The following is a 22484-nucleotide window of genomic DNA, read 5'->3' as shown; positions in this document are numbered from 1 at the left end:
TTTTTTGATGTTTTCGTCAGTAACAGCCTCTCCGAGGAGTTAACTGCGTGCATCGTCCTCGGTGCTAATTTCAACTCATTTAAATTTTGCAAACGGTTTATTTTTTTCATGCAAAGTCCTGTTATTGGCATGACTTTAGGCTTTGCCAAACAAAAATTGAACACCTGAATGGCCACAATAAACCCTTGCGGGTTGCAGTAGAGGATCGAATAGACCCACTCACTTTGGACCTAACCTAACCCAACCCAACCTGATGATATTTATCGAGCCAAAATTTGGCTTCAACAGTAAAGTTGTACGCGTATCTTTTGAAGATTAAGGTTAACTATAAATCATATGGATTCATTACTAATAGCGCCTACGAACTTCTCAACACATCTAGTACACCCAAACGGATGGAAGTGAAATAGTAAGAAGTTGTTCGTGATCTTTTAGTACGAATCGTTCACTCGATATGTTGAATTATTATGCGGTTAGTAGATTTTGAACTATTTTTTTGTGCAAATTATTAACTGGATGTTGTCTTCATTCCATTATTCATTGTTATTAGGTAAATCCTTTTTTATACAGAATTTTTGGTGGGATAATTTGCTAACAAGAAAACAGAAAGTCAGATTATATGGAAAAACGAGAAATAGAATACTCAATTCCAGATAGCTATCACATCCCCTTGGATGTGAATGACTGACTTTTCAGTGTTTGAAAATAGGGATGATCTGGCATTCACGAGTTCTTGTTCTAGACACATGCGTGAAAAAAATTAGTGAAACAATTTCTAAAAATGAAGTTTTGTGAGATAATTGATAACAACACAAGAAATATTGAAGCCCTATGTAATGTACTTCACTATTTTTAAACAATAAGACACGGTTTTCATACATTCCATTTAATTTCCCAAACTCAACTGAACTGCTATGTCCAAAGGTCACGGCCCAGCGCATACAAAAAATATACAGTTTTTATCTCAAACAATTCGGATACAATACAATACAATTATTATAACTCATGTAGACATAATGAGATTTCCATTGAGTTTCAGTTGCATTCTGAGAGTTCACTTCAAAAAATAAACTTTGATGGATCATTAAAACAAACTTGCCCTCTTGTGGCAATTTCACATAATCGGTAAAAATTAGCCTGAGGATCATCTGGGAGAAGAAATAACTTTTTCGAAGGATCAAAGGAAATTTTCCATCAGAATTGCATTAATTCCTACTATTCACCAATTAGATTTCGACTGTTGAATGCTTTATGGCCTGTCGTGTGGAAATTATGGCGTACAGGAAAGAGAGTTTAATTTACATTTCGATTCCGCTGAAATTAATTTATCTCCCAGTTTCTTCATTCCCTGGGCAATTTGAATTAAAGTATTCATGCATTTCCACCAAAGAGACCAACGAGAATTGAATTTTTCAAAAATCTATGGCAGATTATTCGCCCACAATCTGAAAAATGAATAGAAAGAATTTGTTTCAGTGTAATGAAGGGGACTGAAAGGTTCACCCTAAAAAGTTACTGCGTAGTATGAAGACTCTAATTGACCAATAATTTATCGTATTCGTATTCATTTTGCCAATGAGATGAATTATGGATAACAAGAAAGAGACTGTGTTTCAAAAAGTCAAGGAAATTTTGAAAAATATTTATTGTGTCATGGATGAAACGGAAAAATTCCGATCGTTAGTCATGAACCCACAACCACCCAAATTGTATTCGTTGATTAAATTACACAAAGATAACTACCCCATAAGACCGGTAGTTTCTTTCGTCACAGCTCCTTCAGTTAAAATATCCGAAAAACTCATTACAATTATTCAAAACCACACTAATTCCAAATCAAAATTCAGTTTGAAGAATTAATACCATTTGATCAATGAAATTCAAGATATTACACTCCCGGATAATGCCTCTTGGACTTGACAATAACAAAAGTTAATAACAAACATGATTTTTCAATTTATCGTAAACCGGCACATACCGATATTATCATTCATAATTCGTCCACTCGCCCATATCAGAATAAGGTAGCAGCTTTCAACAGTATGATGCACAGACTGATAAATGTGCCCTTATGATAGGCGAATTTAAATAAAGAACTGAATATAATAAAGCAAATAGCCGTCAACAATGATTATGATACATTATTATTAAAAAAGTTATACAGTCAAGCTTTGAAAGAAGTTTACCCAATTCGAAGAGAAGAGGATAAAATTTATAGAACCTTAACCTACTTAGGCCAAACCACTACAAATGTTTCAGATTTTTCTGCACAGCAAAGGTGTAAATACTGTTTTCAAAACCAACAACTTAGGCATGCACATTAAGAATAAAAAAGATAAAAGTTCAGTTTCAGAAAAACCAGGAATATATAAATTATCGTGTGGGTTATGTCCGATGTTTTATATAGGTCAAACTGGAAGAACGTTCAGAGCCCGCATGAATTAACATAAATATAATTTTCAGAATGGAAAAATAAATTCCACATATGCCAGTCATTTAATCTCAGAGGAACATGAGTTCAACCATGAATACAAACCCCTCCATTTCCAGAAGGAAGGTTTGAAACTCAACCTGTTGGAGAGTATGGAAATGAACAAATTCAAAAACTCTCAACATCTTATGAACGATCAAACTGAATTGGATAATTCGCCATTATTGTATCTAATGAATCGAAGAGGTTTTTGTATTAAAGTGTATAATTTTTAAAATTCTTGCAAAGTGCTTTCGACTTTCGTCATCATCAGTGCTCACCTGAAAGTAAGTGATCTAATTGAAAAGGAAATTTAGTGAGAATTGAAGTTGTAACATTTTTTAAGGTTAAGAAATTTGGAAAAATTGTTTGAGATTACTTACTTGTCAGGCAACAGGAAATATCAAATTATGTACATTGCACATTTGTAATATTTGACTTATATAAAACAAAATCGGCTTATAGCCATGAAAATACATGTTTGGATTGAGACCATGTGGTTCAGTCAAAGTATCATATGAAGAAGGACAACTTGAGACAGAATGTGTCAAGTGTCATGTTGAAATAATGGTACCAACTTGAGGAGTGATCCATTATGGATTTGATTGAAAATGCAGAGGAAAAATATTGAATAAATTGTATTAGTAAAATGTGATTAATTGATAATTCATAATCCTTTTATGAAGGGGAAGGAAATATCTGTTTAAGTTTACTTGAGGGGTGTGGCTGTGGCTGCTCATTGTTTTTGAGGTTCAACTGCAGTGCTTGTGTTTTATCCTTGAAAAAACTTTTTGAATAATTTTTCATTGGGATAAATCGAACTTAGGTTATTATCTTCTTTATGTGAATCATTTCTTTTATGCATCTCATGATTATTTTGATATGCTAACATTTCAGAAATTTGGAATTCGATTGTCTTTGATAATGTGTTTGTTTAGTGCTGTAACAGAGTTTTTCATAAACTTATCACCAATTAGTCTATTCAAACTTCTTTCAGAAATGCCAGTCTATCAGAATCCTTTTTATTACTTCAGATGTGATACGAAAACAGATCAGAAACAGCTTATGTCTGGAAACGAGATGTTCCAGAATTATAATTAAACGACATTAGTTAGAGATTATTCACGTTCCTTCAGCTATTTGCTTCGCCTTCATGTTTTAATCTTGTTTCATGCTTTTTGTTGTTGATTAATTAATAATAATCTGCTCTCGTCTCTAAGATCAAAGCCAATTATGATTTTCCACGAACCTCCTTCCTCTCTCATTCCGAAGGTTCGTGAAATTTTCATTATTTTCGTTCACTCAAAATCCCAGTAACATATTCACGGATTTATTTTCCAACCACAAAATATTGAAAAAATATTGATTATAGGTAAATGAAACTATATTCCACTTCTCAAATTGATTTTTGTAAATGAACATAGTCCTAGAGTGCCTATAAATAATACCATAAAAATTGAGAACTTCATATATAATCTCCCACGATCTTTCTTACATGGTCGACGTTTTGGAGAACATAATTTTTTTTTCGTTTTCAAAACCTGAAAACTGGACATAAGTCAAAAGAATTGAAGCTTTTCATGATTTCAGGCGAGAGTTTTGAGGTGAATTTTAGGTTTTGACAATAAAAAATGATTGTTTTTTAAAACAGTAGGAAATATTTAGTCATCCACAAAAAAATATCTTTCAAAGAATATAAAAATTGAAATCATGATTTACAAATAGAAATAAAAGTGAAAAATTGGTTTTTCATTAGTGAATCAAAAACTATCAACATTTGAGAAGTGCAATTGATAGATTCTGACAGCAGAAAAAATTTACTATGAGAAAGCCTCGACTTTCGTAATCTTTTCTCCATTGCTTATATTCTCAATTCAATACCGAATCTATTTTGAAATTTGTACAAATCTTATTATCAATTGAGAAGGGACAATAACTGAATTAATGAATGAATTGAGTGCAAAAACAATTGTTTAAAAAAATTGATCTTGTTACCTAAGTAACCCATCTTAGTAAAAAAGTACAAATCAAAATTCACAAGACAAAAATAAGACTTACTGTTGATGAAGGTAGCCGAGACAAAAAAGATGTGAGAATTATAAAAGGAATTCATGTCAGTTCAATAAGACAAGTCACTAAGTTAAGGTAACTTGTTTTCTCACTGAGGCATAATAGTTACATGGTTACATCTAAATAACACATCCAAATGTGTATATTTTACCGGCAAAATACCATGTGTTAGGTACTATGAACAGACAGCAAACATGACAATGACATATGCCATAGAATTCAATTTGAAATATGTTAGTTCATGCTGAACCATGAAACCGAATAAAACAATTTTAGTGCAAGTGTGATATGAGACATCTGCTGTTAAAGTGTGCGTGTACCAATGAGAAAACACCAAATCCAAACTTTTCGAAATCATAATAAAACTTCAAAAATTTCTGCTGGAAACTCCACAATTGAATGATGTAAGGAAAAAATTCATTTTTATATGAAGAAAAATTATTAATGATGGAATTTCAATATTGAGATTATGAAAAATGTACTTTAATATTGAAAAATAAATTCATTTCAATAAATTAAAATGTGAAAAAAGTAACAGAATTAATAAATCAAGTTTTCATAAATGTTACTACTTTGGAATTTATGAATATTTTAATTTTGATACTCAGATCATCAAAAATAACAAAACCATACCATTGCATTTTTGAATGCATTGTTGTTTGAAGGAAGTAATAATAACAAAATCGAAATACAGGTATTGGTGCAATCTCGAAAGTATGCTCAGTCGAATTTTCACTGTAAAATCAACAGAGTGTCAATTGAATGATAGGAAAACACGAATTTCTCATGTTCACGAGTGCTTTTGTTGGTGGGCAGCGTGTTTGTATTGCGCTCGAAAATTACAGTTCGGTCTCCTGACGTAATTGCTATCGTTTTCTATGAGCCTGTTGCAGTTAGTTGAGTGGATTCGATTAGATTTAGGGCATTATACCCTTATTTTAAAACTATTCGATCAATAACTTATCAGATAATGATAAAGATTTACGAAACTAAAAAATCAGTTTCACATTTTTCTTCGTGTTTAACCTCACATAATCAGAAAAATAAATGAATATAGATCTTTTTCTAATTGATTCGGCCGTTGTTTGATAAAAATCCATAGAAATTTCATAAACTACAACTCACGATTTGATCTCCACAAACTTCATTTGAAAAATATGCCACGACATGTTTCGTTAATACAGTAGCTTCTTCAACAGTGATTTGAATACTACAAGTTGCTTCTTACATTAATATTTATACTACAGGTAACTACAATTGGTACTTATAAACAAAATACTTCCCAAAAAAGTCAACGGAAAAGCGATTCGAAACGTTTTTCGTATTGATAAGTTAGATAATCAAAATCAAAAGTATAGAGCTTTAATGTATTTTAGACAAGCAACGAAAAAAATAGCTTCATTTTTGAGGAAACTGGATTTGAATAGATCACCAATATTAAACTTGTTCTCTCAAAAAACCGAGGAAGTATTATTATTGATGTAAAAGTGAGGTAATATGCTTCAGGTAATCATAATTGAAGAGGTACCTCAGGTATATGAGAATTGTAGAGGTTTTGTTAATTTGGTGGAGGTAGTCCCAATTGTAGTTACCTTGGGTAAATAAATATTAGCGTAAGAAGCAACTTGTACTATTCAAATCACTTTTGAAGAAGCTACTGTGCTAGCGAAACATGTCGTGATATATTTTTCAAATAAATTTTGTGGAGATCAAATCGTGAGTTGTAGTTTATGAAATAAATATAGATCATCAGAGCATATCCTCGAAACTAATTAAGTTATATTAAAATTTCATTTCTTCAATGATTCAATCTATTTTTAGGCAGAATTTATAAATTCGGCAATATTTTTTTCATTAAAAAACTTTGTTTGTTACTGTTTTGGGTGTATAACCTTCCACGAGTGAATTTTAGGTTTAAAAAATGAAAAATTTATGAGTACGATAAGTTACTGACGGATTGGACTGCTCAGTGGTTGATATTACGCAGTTACTTTTCAGTTTGCCCCTTATATAACTCACCAAATCCCCTGTAGATTTAGTTTTGTCTGCGTTTCAAATTGTTTATTTATTTATTCACCCTAACAGACCACATAGGTCTAATTACAAGAATGACCAATTGTGGACGGCAAAATACCCAAAATACAGTAAGGAACATTGACACCCCCACAAAAAATGTTTTTAGAAAAATATTCAAAAAGTTGAGTTATGTGACATTTTTTGTATTGTGTTCGTTAAGCATGAAGTTGGGCAACACTAACACGGATTGTGTTGTCAGCAGTGAATTTTGTATCAGAAAAACAGATTTAAACAAAAAACAGTACAGAATATATATACCCAACACCAAACCGTTATTTTTAATACTTCGACACGTGTTTCAATAACTGAGAGATCATCGTCATGAAGAATGATATAAACTACATACATAGTAATTTCCACCATTTTGGGTCATTAAATAATTATTATAGAAAGTAAAGTTATCAATAGATTTCTACTCTCCAACAGTAGAACTGTAGCTCAAGAGCCAAAAAAGGAGATCTACTGCAAATTGCTAGATTTCGCAGTCTTATTGAATAATGGCTCCATTTGTAAAAAAAATCGATTTTCTCAGTGGCGACATTGAAAATAACACTGTTATGGATATTGCTGTCTTTGCTTTTATAATAATAATAATAGCTTTATTGTCCAACAGTTACCCATTTACAGGACAATATAAAGTTTTATTCACAATGCTTAACCATAAACGAAAAATAAAATGAACAAAAAAGAAAAACTAATTCTAATGACCTACTCCAAGTACATGTTAGCAATTCTAATAATGTTATGAAGGTTAGTGAAGAATGAATCACCATAGGCACAAATGCTATTGAAAATTTTGCACATAACATATATTGGGCAATTGAGCATAATGTTAGTTCTTGCTCTGAGAGGTCTAAAAATGGATTGAGATCGTGAAGCTCGCCGTAGTACATTGAAGTTAATTTGTTCAAGAATTTCAGGACAGTCAACTCTCTCATTCATTAACTTGAATAAAAATATGAGGAAAGCACATTTTCTGCGATGCTCTAAACTGAAAAGTTCAAAACGTTCATATATGACATCATTACTGATACCTCTCTCAGGGTAAGAACCACCTATTCCGAAAATAAGAAATTTACAAAACTTTCTTTGAACTCTTTCAATGGCTATGTTATGAATCTCATAGAATGGACTCCAGACGATACTTGCATATTCTATCTTCGAACGTACCTAGGTGAAATACAACAGCTTCATGGCTCCAATATTATGAAAGTTTCTGCAATTTCTAACAATGAACCCTTAAGCTTTGAGAGATTCTGAAACTTTTTGTGAAATATGTCTACCATATGTTAATTTATGATCGAATATTATCCCTATGTCTTTGATCTCATTACATCTCAGCAGATCTGATTCCTGTATTACATACAGGAATGTTTTTTTCGACTATAACTCACTACTTTACATTTATCCACATTGAGTTTCAATTTATCATTGCTACACCAAGCAACAAGAAATTCTAATTGAATTTGAAGATTTACACAATCACCTACTTCCTTAATTATAGAAAATAATTTCAAGTCATCCGCGAAGCATAAGCGCTCACAAGCTGAACTTTCACATAAGTCATTAATAAACAATAAAAACAAAATAGGACCTAGGTTGGAGCCCTGAGGCACACCAGAAGAAGCTATATATGCTCTGGATTTATAATCGTTATAGGAGACGAATTGTTTTCTACATGTCAGATATAGGATTGCATCAGCTGACAGGCAGTATTCGAAAAATGGCATAACAATCATTATAGGCGCACAATCATGAATGCCATAACACCAGTTGTCAGTTTGTACAATTTCAACTTATTTTTTAGCTTTTTCAAATGTTTCAAGAGATGAAGAGAACAAAATCCAGGCTGGTAGTCGTGGGCGTATGAAACCTGAAGTACCAAACGTATTGCCTCCTACTGCGTCAGCAGTGGTATGTATATGCGTTGACTGCCAGGACGAAGGAGAAGTGTCAGCAACGATTGTCTGGCGAGATACATGATCACATGTATCTAAGATTTTTGCGGGTGGTGGGAGTGATCATGAAGATAATGGTGGGGGTGATGATGAATTTTGCGATAACAACTTTTATTGAACTATCTGAAAATGTTCATAACATTTTTGAATACGATATAGTCAAATTAATATTAAGGAAAATTGTGCATATAAGTGCCGAAAAACATCTAATAAACATAAATATAGATCTCAAAAAACCTCAGCAACTTCAATATGATGATGATGGTGAATGATCTGCCAAAATTCAGAATTTTCTGACTCGATACTGTCAATGAACTACTGTTATTCATCCATGAATATTCCATTTTTCATTCATGTTTGATCCGTTTCATATTTTTCTCGCTTCAACAAGTCTCCAAATTTTTCACAAGATACAGAGGGTGCTTCATGATATATATTTATAATTATAGGAGGTCACATAACATACAAAATCCAAGGATACTGTTAATGTTTTTCAGAAGTCAGTAGCATACTTGTTGGTCTTCCATTCGCAGTATTTTTTGAACATAGGCACATACGTACTGGAAAAATTATCAAAGAGCAAAATGATGGAAATGATTAGCTGTGTGTACATGAGAAATAAAAAAATATTTTTGTTGGATATGTACGTTTTCTGGAGTGGTCTAGAAGAATTTCGATAAACTAGCCTCTGTTGTCCTCTATTATTTCGTGAGCGCATTGTTTATGGTACTCAAAAAAAATGATGAAGCTTCAACCGTATAACACCGCATCCATGAAAGCCAAGGAAGAGTTGAAAGAATATGAAGTTATCGGGCGTAAGTTGCACACAGAAAAGGAGGAAACAACTCCTTTATATAAAATGAGTGTTTCCGGTATTCCCTTCGCGAGATCGTGTCGATTAAACCTATCCCCGAAAAATCGCCTATTAAAATAAAAAACTTTGGTATTTGGCTTCGGTATGTAAAATACCGAGATCTTAGTGTTTCTGGAGCTGTAACTTCTTGCTACAGAAATATAGGGGCCCATTACAGACCCATAGCTCATGCTGTACAGATTATCAAAGAAGTAGAAAAAGCAACGACACGAGAGGACCACAAGTAAAACAATTACACTATTCAAATATTCGTTTCTCACTTCCAGAATGTTTTCAACACAAATCTATGAACCGCTTCTTGTAATAAGATGTGGTTGTAAAATACATTCTTCATATATTGACATAATTTTGTTTTTCATTACAACCAAAATTTATTAGTACTTGTCAAACTGGTCATGGTAATTTGAATAGTTCTATGCCTTAACTGACAGTAATAGCTTGTAAACTCAGATGATACTTGTTATTCGAAAATAGTTCAATTCTGAAAACATAATACACAGTTCAACATAGTTTCATTTTCGAAACTGTATTCACTTCCATTCTATAAATTTTAGTGATGGTGAATATGAACAATTATGCTGATAAATGTGATTGTTATGACAATCACCTCTTTGGTTACAGGTATTGTAACAGGGATAATTTTGTGTGTGAGTTCTAGGTAATAGTACAGATTTATCAGGATGTTTCAGTTTATTTACGATTGTCGGTAATGACTCCAAAAACTGAAAATTTACTAATTCCAGTAATGTATTTATTTTGAAAAACAAAATTATCACTTACCTAACACCAGGAAGAAAAATTTGCTTTGCAATATTCAACGAATAAATTATTTTCCAAATGGCTGTCAGCTCGGTCTGCCGGCATCGAAATTCACAGAATGAGGTTGAGAATAAAAAACGAAAGATCCAATAAAAAGGAAAAAAACAGAAACATTCGTCACCAATGCTGAATTGTACAATTATTTCGCACACGGTCAAATAGTACTATCTGGTACAGGATACTTTCCTTTGCAAAGGAATAATAAAAAATGTTCAACTGAGGGAAATTAATTAAAATAATTAAGTAAAAGGGTGAATTTAGTTAGATATTAATCATTTTTTTCACCAAATCCTGCAGAAGTCAATTGGATAAAAAAATTATGAGCCGTTACGGGACGCCTGGCAGATGTGAAATATCGAAATCATTTTGTAAAAGTAATATGCATGAAAGAACAAATTATGACAGGAACTAATACGACATAATGTAAAAATAAAATATTATGTTTTTTTCTCAGAAAATGATGATTGTTTGTTTAATTAACATTTATTTTCTGAAATACAAATATTCTGAATTTTAAAAGTTTATTTCAAATTATGACAACTCAATTCTCTCAATCAGTGACTTCTGTGAAAGTTATATTTGATGTTGCTTCTAACGGTATTACTGTGACAATTGGTCGATAACAACTGAAATATGTTACAAAAGTATTAGACATTATTATAAACATTATCAAGGTATCTAATAAATACAGCATCTATTGTTGTTCCATATCTAGAACAGATATCAATTTCGCTTCTCGGAGAAGCGTAATTGATGGCCTTGATTTACGTTTTGCAAAATTTACACAGACATTTTCAGCTAAAATCAACGATAGTTTTTTTCATTGAACCTCTGTAAATGTTTCAATATCAATTCCACCATCAGTAGAAAATTATTTAATTATTTAAGTTTTTGATGTTCCCGTTAATAACAAATGAGAAAAACATTCGTGCGCTACTTGCTATAAGCTGATTTTGAAATATAATTTTGTCAGTTTTCATAAAAATTAAATTTGAATTAATTAATAAATAATTCAAAAATATTATGTGCTATGATAAGAGTAGATTTTACATTCAAATGCATTTTTCGATTATAAAATATGAAAATTTAATCATCTTACTCATAACTTGATAGGGTGTCGCATTGTGATTTTGCTTTCTTTGCAGGAGGTTGCTCACTTTCTCTTTCTGAATCATCACTGTCAGACATATTGCATTTTCAATTATTTAGAAAAATTATTTATTTAGTAAAAGACAGGTTATGTATACTGTAGTTAGCACAACTGTATACACTCTGGGTATCCGAGATCAGTATGGCGAAATAGCAATCGGTTTTGCGTGCGGCTATAAATGTTTCACATCAAAAACATTAAAAAACAATAATCACTTCTCATACATTGAGAATGTATATTTTTTTACAAAAAAATCATCTGTCGTGAATGAGCATAGAAAAACTGAAGATTTTTGAAAGAGTGTTCTGTTTTTATGGGCAACAAAGCCGTTTGTTATTCAGTGTTTTATTGAGTTTGAGGGGTTGTATATATTAAGATACGTTTAGTCATTATGAGAATAAGTATTGTGTGTCTGATATCTGCCTAATAATATTGTCTGCTGCGATTCATACAATTTATTTAATATTCATTCATCAGAAAAAGACTGCCATTTACTTTTCAGAAGAAGTATTCGATTCGGCAGAAAAGAAACAATTTCAGTTTTGTTTTCATTACCAGTTAAATTAATATTTAACTTTATTCAAGAAATGAAATGAATGACAACAAATTCGTCCAAAAACTGAATTAATTTACCCTCTAGAGGTCTGAAAGATTCGTACAAATAATACATATATAATTCATCATGCAAAACAAGCCAAAATACACAAAAGTACGAACTGTGAGCGGTATAAACAAAATAAACAAAAGTGCTTCAGAAAGTATCTTAAACTGTGGATGTTTCAACAAAACATTACAGAACCTACTCAACATAAAACGAACGATATTAATTGAAAAGAAACTTTGTTCTCTCTAGTTGAAAAAATTCATTTATTTTGAACGTAATTCATTTATGATATTTTCTAGTGGAATACTTGAGTATCCGATTCCATATAAATGTGTACCAAGTGAGAAATGAAAATCAAGCGCCTTTTGAGGGGCAGGGACCAACAGCCAATATAGATCTCTCTACAACAAAAAATCAGGGAGGAAAACGTGAAGAGGCACGATCACCGGAATTGGCAGTTTGCTGGATGTTCGTGGCAGAGCTTTTTTGAGTGTTTCAACGTATCTCGAGTTTAATTAAAACGACCGTGTAATCGAAATTCTTAAAGTATCAAGGTAGCGCGTCTCGAAATTACCCTCAGCTCCGGCAAGAGTGTAGACTTCGCATTCCTTACAACACGTTTCGCTGCCTACTTGACGCCTCTCCTGTTTTGAAATAACTTTATTAGAAGGGAGATGTATAGGGAACTATTCAGAATATTTTTCGCATTGTTCAGAGAGCAAGCGGTATTAGCTCAATTTAGAATTTTGAAAAATGAGCTCAACAGAAAAGCTCTTCTAGTTCGAGAAGACATCATTATTTCACATGAATGTGTTCGAGAATTTTCCATAATTGGAACAATACTGCGTATGGTAAGAAACGTTTTGAATAAAGAAGAAGCGAATATTGTGAAGTTGGAAAAAGCTTTTCTCAATTCTATTGCGTATATGAACGGAAACCAACTTCTAGAGTTTCCTAAAAAAAATTTTTTTTGGGAGAAACAATCATTTCAAAATAATGTTACGGATCTAGACATCCGCATGTTCTAGACGTCTTTGTATGGAGTTGATTTTTGAAATTGATTGCTTCCTCCCATCCCTTGAAAGATTTCCTCATGTTTTGTATCAAGATGAAGAAGTGAAAAGCCAAAACCTTTCTTTAAAAAAACTTATTATTATTTAATCAAATGAGCGAACGAAGGTTACTTACGTACTGTCATTGATGACATGGGTGGATTTAACCCATTCCGAGACAAAAAGTCGTAATTTTATGAACAAATTGCGTGTTTTTTTTCAATGTTAACCGTATTTGCTACTGAAGAACTGATAAGGCAAGTATCTTACAGCGAAACATCGGATGTCTAGCAGTGAGGATGACAGTGTTCCATTAAAGTGAAATTTCACTTCTTTCATTATTTGTAATGTGTAGGAATCCTGTGAATGACGTCTGATTCGATTCTATACGAATATTTGTAATACAAACAGTATAGAGTATAGAGAAAAGTGTTTTTTGTATAATCCAGCGTTCATATAAAAGTATTTGTTACGAAAGTGTCTTCCTTTCGTGTAATTCAATGTTTATATGAAAATAGCTGTTTCGAGAGGTCTTTTTCTTCCAGTTTGTGTCTGAAAGTTACTTCTTTGCATGTTCTACACGTGTTTCTATAGAGTTAATTTTCGAAATTGATTGCTTCTTCCGTTTCTTTGGAAGATTCCCACATTTTTTGTATCAATATGGAGAAGTAGGGAGCCAAAACCTCACTTTCCCTAAAATTAATATCTCCTAAAAATATACCCTTTCAATTTAAATATTTGTAATATTTTAATAGATTTTTTCTGGATATAACATAATAACTGTATAGAAAGTATAGAATGTTTTCACGAGTACTGAGCAGACAAAAAAATACAAATCGGTATAGATGGTAGAATAAACTTTGATATTAACGAAAACATATTTTCAGATTTGGTACTTTGCGTCTTTGTTGAAATAGTGATGTTTGACAAAGTAATCGTGTTTCAAGTTTCCATTATTAGCAAAAGTTTATACTTTGTTATACTCATGGCGTATCCTTGAACTTTTGTATAGTTCTATTGAAAATATTTTTCGAATACGAAGATCAAAAAATGATAGATTTTGTAGAAATACTCAGAACTTTAGGTATTTCAACTTGTCATCATTAAATATATTCGATTGATAAATAGCTGTTGAATTCAATTTGATCGGGTCGTTAAGTACCTCCCCTTATGCAATCTCTCATTTCACTGTTAGTTTGATTCAACGGTATTCAGTAGGCAATTGAAAAGTTAATGTTAACAGCCTCCCTCCGTTAAGAAATTACTTGTTGAAATATTTTTTTCAAAACTGTATTCTTTTTACAATAACACCATTATTTGAACTTGTTGTCGATGTGGCCTCATTACAATAAAATAATTGTCTCGTTAACTTCATTCTCTCTGAAACTGAATTTTTAATATACGACTCCGCCACCGCAGAGTAGTTCCAACCTCCAAGTTTTTTTACCGATAGTACATCGCTATCATTTTCCAGAAGCATAGTAGCTAAGGATCTACGAAACGAGTGCCCTGTGTAGAGCTGAGGATTTCCCAATTTTAAGAATGCTGCATTTTTTTTGAAACAGCTCCAATAGTATGAATGTCCACAACTTGTTTTACACATTCACCATTTCTATAACCAATGAAGAATCGCCGATTTTCCAAATTTGAAGGCCGCAAATCTACGTATTTTCAGTATAAACCATAAGCATCAAAAGGAAGTATTTCTTGGGAATGACGAATACTCTGGTTTTTTTTAGTTTTCAGTATACGTCAACGTAACCAAAATTCTAGTGATGGTGCTTTCAAAATCATTCACATTCAGCTTAACAGGTTCGTCACGTCTATAGGCGCCAAAAATACCACACATTATTACAACATTTTCAAGCAACCATGTATGATCATCTGCCTCCAACAAAAACATAGTTACTTACTTCTTCCTCAGAAAAAATGTCTGCTTTCTGAGGTCCACAGCGAGTTAGGAGGTCTATTTTCCTTTCATATAAGCTATACATCTTCATTACCCACCTTTTTTACATTAAGGCTTTTACGCCACTCTTGAAAATTTTCATATCCTTTGATATCGCTCTTGAGTTATTTTTGGCAGTAAATCAACACTCGCTGTACCATTTCCCCAATCATATTTTGGGGAAATGGTACAGACTTCAATTATTAATAATAATTGTTTACAATCAACCTCAGAAATGAATAATAATAATAACTTCATTCACAAGAGTAGAAATACATTTTTTTAAAGAAACGAGTTGAATAAAGTTCCTAGGCGATAAGTGCTACTGCACTTAATAAACAATTAATGAGGATAATGTAATAAAAATTATACAAGAAATGAAACAATAAAAGATAATAATATTGCATCATGGAAAATTTTAATGATGATTCAAAATATAATAGAATAGTTGAAATAATATGATAAAAATGTCAAAATATAATAGTTGAAATTAACACTATAGGTGATGCTATAATGATATATTGCAGGAGAAATAACACGATCAAGCAATGAAGATAAATAGATAAAAACCAAGATGTGTAAATATTTGTGTAGGATCTGTTTTATAAACTTCAATCTGAAAGATCTATTACGAAATTTTTGTTATTTTCTAATATGAATATCTTCAAAAAATGACTCATGAAATATAATGTTACTGTTTGAATTCCTGGACTAATTTATATCGACGTTTATTTGTATTAGTTGCTAAGATAAAATAATAAATGAAGTATTGGTTTTTGACTCTCTGAAAACAGAATAGCAAAAATCATCAAAAATCGGTCATTCGGCCTGATATAAAGAAATCTTATACACTTTAGGTAAGAATAATAATCAACATATATTTCTTATCGCTTCTGGTATTGAAATATAACATTTTTTCACGATTACTGGGTAAGTGAGTTTTTTTTCGATGTCGAGTTTTATACTTGTTATCTTAGTCTAGGGCTTTATTTTTACTGAAGTGATATTTTACATTTGTACAAAAATAGTATACCTGCGGAGATCCATAACATATCAGTACTTGTATAGTCAATCTGTTGGAAAGCTTACATTTTTTGAATAGATTAGTTTTTAAAATCTCCTCTGAATGATTTCTATTGAATTCAAACGTACCAGCAAAACTGAGCCCCACGCTGTAATACCGTATCTCAGGTGACTTTCCACTAAGGCGGAATATAGTTTTTCTACCTCCTTCATTGGTAAAGATGTTTTGAGTAGTCGAAATCTATACAGTATTGATTGGAGTTGTTCAAGAATATATTTACCTGTTACCAAAAGAAATAAGAAATTCTGAACTTTCTGTTTTACGGAAAAGATTCAAACTCCTTCTGTTCGAAAGCCAACTTTAAGTATAAACTGCCCAACCCTATACATTTTTCATCATTATGAGACCAGAATAAGTCTCAGTAATGGACGTCTTCTCCAGCATCTTGATAGATATTTGAACAATCCCAATATTTTTTATGTATTACTTTTATTTGTCTTAGCTTAGGTAGAATCTTTTTGAGGTTGAGTGGAAGAACAACTCAGTAGCACAAGTGCTACTTGTGCTACATAAAAACTTGGCAAGTTGACTTGGGTGTCACACCAATAGGTGGTTCCACTTATGTTTCGCTTGCGTTCACGCAGCTATTTTTATCAAGTACATTCTTGGTTTTTCTCATTTTGTCTTCAATCGAGGACCGCCTGCCCGGTACTGACGATGCCCAATAAGCTGAAACAGCTGTACACCGGTGGCTCTTGAATTGAAATCAGTATGGGAATGATCAAAAAGTCCTAATCTATTCATCTTATATATATATATATATATATTTATATATATATAATTCCTTGGAGTTATTTGGGATAGCAGCGAAGCGCAAGTGTACTCTTATAACATTATATTTCCAATATTTCGACAATGGTTATTGTTATCATGATCACAACGTTCATATTTTAATTTTAACTCAACTCAATTGCGACCAATCTCACTAACATTGTAAGTATCCGTCTGTTAACTTAAGTTCTGTATTAATTCAAAATCTATCATCTTAGCTCCCTGATGATGATAATAACCATTGTAGAAATATTGGAAATATAATGTTATAAGAGTACACTTGCGCTTCGCTGCTACCCCAAATAACTCCAAGGAATTGTTCGTATATATATATATATATATATATATATATATATATATATATATATATATATATATATATATATATATATATATATATATATCAATTGTATGATAAAGTTGATACTTCCTATGGACAGCTATTCGATATATCGCAACTGAAAGAGAAAACGTTGGAAAACAATGTTTTCACTAGTTTAAAGTCTTTTTCAACCTCTATTTCAGAAGAAACTCCAGGTTTCTGCTTCAGAAAATATTGTCGTGTCATCAGCATATCCAATGATGTCACTGTGTAATTTGAATAACAAATTATTTGCTTTGATCACTAGTGGTATCGTTCACTCTTACAGCTAGCTTTCGGTTTTCGAGGTAACATTTGAAAAGTTTGAAGCAATTCCCTCTAACACCTTTAGTTTCTAGTGTTTGTAAAAGCAGATGATGATCAAATGTATCAAATGCCTCAGTTAAATCTATGACGAGACAAAGAGAGAGTTTACCTCGTTCTAAAGATTTGTGTATCAGTTCCGTTAATTCAAGTATTGCGTTTTCTGTAGATGTTTTTTCTTCGAATCCAAATTGTCTAGCTGAAATGAAATTATATGCATTCACGAAATAACTTAGGCAATTTTCAATAATTTTGCAAAGATTGTCATTTTAAACGCGTCAGGCCAGATATCCACTAATAAACAACAATAGTTGAAGTATAAAAGCTTCTTCCGCTCTGATTTTATTGACACCAACTAACATAGAATGAAATCTTAGTCGTTGACATAACATATTCGAAGTTCATCATCTGAGTTGAGTTTGAACATGAACTATGAATTATTTCAAATTTGTAGTTCATGAGTTGAATCGAATTCAATCGATTTTTTTTGGTTTTCCGAATGTTATATGTCTATTATATACTCAAGGTTTCAGAAATCACTGGAACGTTTTGCTGCACAAAATTCATAATGATATTCATTATTCAACGTTATACAAACGATATCTCTGAGCGAACGATTATGTGAAAGCGATTATATGTTATCATTAATTCACCCAAAATCGATAAATAAGTGTAGAGTTGGATATTAGAAACTGGAATACATTATTCTAATAATGGATTATACTAAACCTAATCGATAATGCAACTAAGCGTCCTTATTATCGCGCAGAAAATATTTTTACTGCTACAAAAAGCTATATCATCGAATAGATGCCGTAAACTTTCTCTAGTCCGTCGGGTGGTGCTTCCTTCACACAAACTTTTATGATATTGGTCGTTTATACTGGTTGGTGATAACAAAAACCGTTTACAAAAATATGCGATAGGGTGTCGTGCAAACCGATGTTGTATTACAAGCATTTTTTATGGAAAGGAGATGAAATCAAGCTGGGATTTTTATATCATGATATAATAGAATATGAAAGTTATTGAGTGTCTTGATATAGATCGATAGCCAGGCGGTTCGACGTAGGTGCTTTGTTCACTCACTCGAATTGACTGCCGTATTGGTCGGTAGTTCAAGCCCTAGTCTGAACGATCGATTTTCACTTGCTGTCGTCCAACCCGTGTTAGGAATCACACATTAAAAATTAAGACCTCATTAATTCTTAGCTCGCACAAGTTTCAACTTTTGAGGGTTGTCGTTCGTAGGGGTGCGACAGCTAGTTAAAGGAAAACATATTTCAAAACAGACAGACATATACAGAAATTAATAATCGGACTTAGCACTCACCACAAACCATACTAGCACAAACCATATACACAAATGTGCGGCTGGCTCCTGCTGGTGGCTCCGTGCATTTGTATTTCTTTCTTTTGGTAACCAAATGTTGCCCATCCTTACACTTGGCTGCACCATACTGATGATGGGCCAAAAGCCCGAAACACATGTCTATGGTTCAACACTACTCTTGAGTGTTAAGTCCGATTAATAATTTCTGTATCTATATCAAGACACTCAATAACTTTCATATTTGTATTATTTCCTGGACATGGATATCACGCAGGTAGCTATAGCTGCCTCCGTGGTGATTTTCATAGTTATCTTGTAAATACAAGATCTATTAACTGAAACCACAAATATGCGACTGGCTCCTGCTGGTAACCAAGGGTTACCCATTATTCCACTTGGCGGCACTATATATATATATATATATATATATATATATATATATATATATATATATATATATATATACAGTGTGTCTCACTTCTCATGGAAACACCCCCGTATCTTCCGTAATATTCGAGGTAGAACGATGAAACTTTCAGGACAAAATGCACCTACCACCCGAATGGAGTTGGCCAAAGTGATATACACTGTCCGCCACTCGCGATGGAACACCCCATTTTTATGGTAAAACATATCACGGCGCAAAATAGTTCGCTTCCAATACCTGAACCCCTTCATTCTATCTGGAGAGTACTCTCAGGTATGAAAGATACAGATGCTATGAGATGCTCTCATCCATTTTGAGCCTATCTGAGGAAAATGCCACAGCACCATATTCTCAGATTATCGAGATAGTGTGAAGCAGTGTATGAAAAATTATCGATGGCGGCATCTATTATAACTGAAGATTATTCGTAAAACTAATTCTGGTTGCTGAACATCCAAATTCTATACCAACCAGAAGTGAGAGCTCTCGATTGATGAGCAAAAACTGCAAAAAATGGAAAAAATCTATATTCAAAGGTTCACATCTCGAAAACTGTACAATTCTGAGCTTTGGCTGTGGACACTTTCAATCAGCACATCAAGAACTACAACATTATCAAAATTTCGGCAAAATTCAAGGCAAGCCATTTCTCATGAGAAATGTGCGGGGTCCTTTATCAAAATATTGAGGAAACATTTTACCATCCGAAACAAAATTAATCTTCATACTCATTGCAACACCGAAACAACTGTTAATTTTTAAAGAAAAAATCGCACTCGGTGAACAGGTTGAATTTAGATTATTTTACCTACTTGCTGAATTGTTTTCTGAAATCATTTGAAGGGATTGAATTACATCACTTTCATTGAATTATGCGGTGCCCTGAAATCACCATGGAAAACAGTTGCTCATTGATATTTACTGTAAACCTGATAATATTGTTTGAAGATCTTGTTGTATTAATCCTCAGACCAGTTTTCATTGCATTTGTTTTTTCTAGTATTGTTGTTCTTTGAATCACCATTGTTCCTGTTGTTTCTGCCGTGTTTTTGTTCCCATTGTGTTTATTGTTCCTGTATTTGTGTTGGATATTCTGTTTAAAATCTGTTTAAAATCTGTTTTTCCGTTAACCAGCTGTCGCACCCCTACGAACGACAACCCTCAGAAGTCGAAACTTGTGCGAGCTAAGGATTAACGAGGTCTTACCTTTTAACGTGTTATTCCTAACACGGGTTGGACGGTAGCAAGTGATCGATCGATCACTTGCTACCGATCGATCGATCGTTCAGACTAGGGCTTGAACCACCGACCAACACGGCAGTCAATTCGAGTGAGTGAACAAAGCACCCACGCCGAACCGCTTGGCTACCGACTACCTGTCGGTAGCCGGTTGGCTACCGGCTACCTGTGTTTCAGTTGTTTTCTGTTCGTGAGTTCCTGTTCATATTTTAATATTTCCGAAGTTCCCATTTCAACTGATATCAGCTCATTTTGATTGACAAAGTTCAACATGGCACGTCTGTCACTTCAAGCAAAAATTGAAATTGTTTTAATTGTTGGTGAAAGGGGTGAGGTCTTATCGTGAAGCGGCCGCTGAATTTAATAGAAGACACCCGCTAGAGGTAGCAGTACTATACATAAAATATATAATCTATTCGTGAGCACCGGCTAAGTAACAAAGGACAGAAAAATTGTAAAACATCATATTGATGATGATACGATATTGGCGGCTCATCAAGCTGATCCTAGAATTAGTTTGAGAAACTTATTGCTTCAACTCAATATAAGCCGCAGTAAAATATGAAGGTGTTTAAAGAGGCATGAAATGCATGCGTTCAAACCCAAATTTTTACATACTTTGCAAGAAGGAGATGAAGTCTGCCGTATGGAGTATTGTTAATGTATGCAGGGAAATTATCTCAATAACAGGAATTTTTTAAAGTTTATCTTATACAGTGATGAGGCTACCTTTATCACGAATGGTGTTGTATCTTCTCAGAACATGAGGTTTTGGGGTGAACAAAATCCAAATTGGGTGGTGAATTGTAGAGGCCAAATATCTCAGAAAGTTAATGTGTGGTATGGTATCCTGAACGAAAATATTATCGGGCCATTTTTTCTCGATCAAAATTCAAACGTACGACTATTCGTTGATTTTCTCGAAAATGCATTTTCCGATGTGTTGGAAGAACTACCTTTGGATGTGAGATATAGCATGATTTTTCAGTTTGATGGTTCACCAATTCACAATAGTGGCATAACAAGGGTTTGGTTGAATAGGAATCTACCTATGAAATGGATTGGACCGAATAGCCCTCTCGTAGTATGGCCACCACGATCCCCAGATTTAACTCCAGTGGATTTTTATTTATGGGGAAACTTGAAAAATGAAGTTTATAAGGATAGGCCAACAAATAAGGAAGATCTCCGTGCAAGAATTATACAAGCGTGTAGAGAAATCACACCTAGAGAACTGAGAAGAGTTGGAGGAAACAATAGAAGGCGCATAGAAAAATGTGTTTGATTGAAGGGAAGTTTCATAAAAGACACGAAAATATAAAATTGTCAACAGTTAAATCATTTGATATGGTTTGTTTTGGTTTTTAATTGAAAATGTGATTTTTAAAATTGTACTTCGAAAGAATTTTGAACTACATAACATTTTTCGCCACAAAATATCCTTGTTTTTTTTAAATAATGGAAAAATAGGAATATGAACTAACATTAATTATCCTAAAACCTCACTGATTACATGTTTCCGTTTCTCTTACAAAATTACCATTTTCTCTCTTATTGAGAAGGAATAACTTTCCTGACAACAAAATAAAAAATAAATTATTTATGTGAAAACAAAAGTCGAATTTCTCTTAAACAATTTCGTTCATGTTTTGATGTCAAAACCAAAAAAAATCTACTTCAATTATTACGGAAGATACGGGGGGTGTTTCCATGAGAAGTGAAACAAATTCGGATTTTTCAGGACTGAAATTTTTCCAGGAAAAAAATGTAATCGTAGTGAGTTGGTAGTCCTGATCACGATTCTGAAGGAATTTTGAGCCTATTTTGCCCCCTAATATGTTTTACCGTAAAAATGGGGTGTTCCATCGCGAGAGGCGGACTATGTATATCACTTTGGCCAACCCCATTCATGTGGTAGGTGCAT

The 22484-nt window shown here is 32.9% G+C and overlaps 1 protein-coding gene across 13 annotated transcripts in view; it reads right to left on the bottom strand.

Annotated features, from left to right (window-relative positions):
- The window catches only part of nrm (neuromusculin), a 1033009-nt gene that overhangs the window by 96646 nt on the left and 913879 nt on the right, over positions 1-22484 (bottom strand). The window contains exon 1 of one of the 13 annotated variants that reach the window (XM_074171845.1): positions 10229-10345. The exons of the other annotated variants lie outside the window; for them this stretch is intronic. The gene's annotated coding sequence lies outside the window, so the exon portion shown is untranslated. Of the gene's footprint in view, positions 1-10228; positions 10346-22484 lie in introns of those variants that run through there. 13 annotated transcript variants of the gene reach the window in all.

Source organism: Leptinotarsa decemlineata, unplaced genomic scaffold (assembly GCF_025532065.1).
Source record: "Leptinotarsa decemlineata unplaced genomic scaffold, Ldec_3_MD MMD2_tig00000035_RagTag_RagTag, whole genome shotgun sequence".
In the NCBI taxonomy this organism is placed as follows: Eukaryota; Metazoa; Arthropoda; class Insecta; order Coleoptera; family Chrysomelidae; genus Leptinotarsa; species Leptinotarsa decemlineata.
Note: the sequence above shows the minus strand (reverse complement) of the source record. Positions and strands in the feature narration are given on the sequence as shown.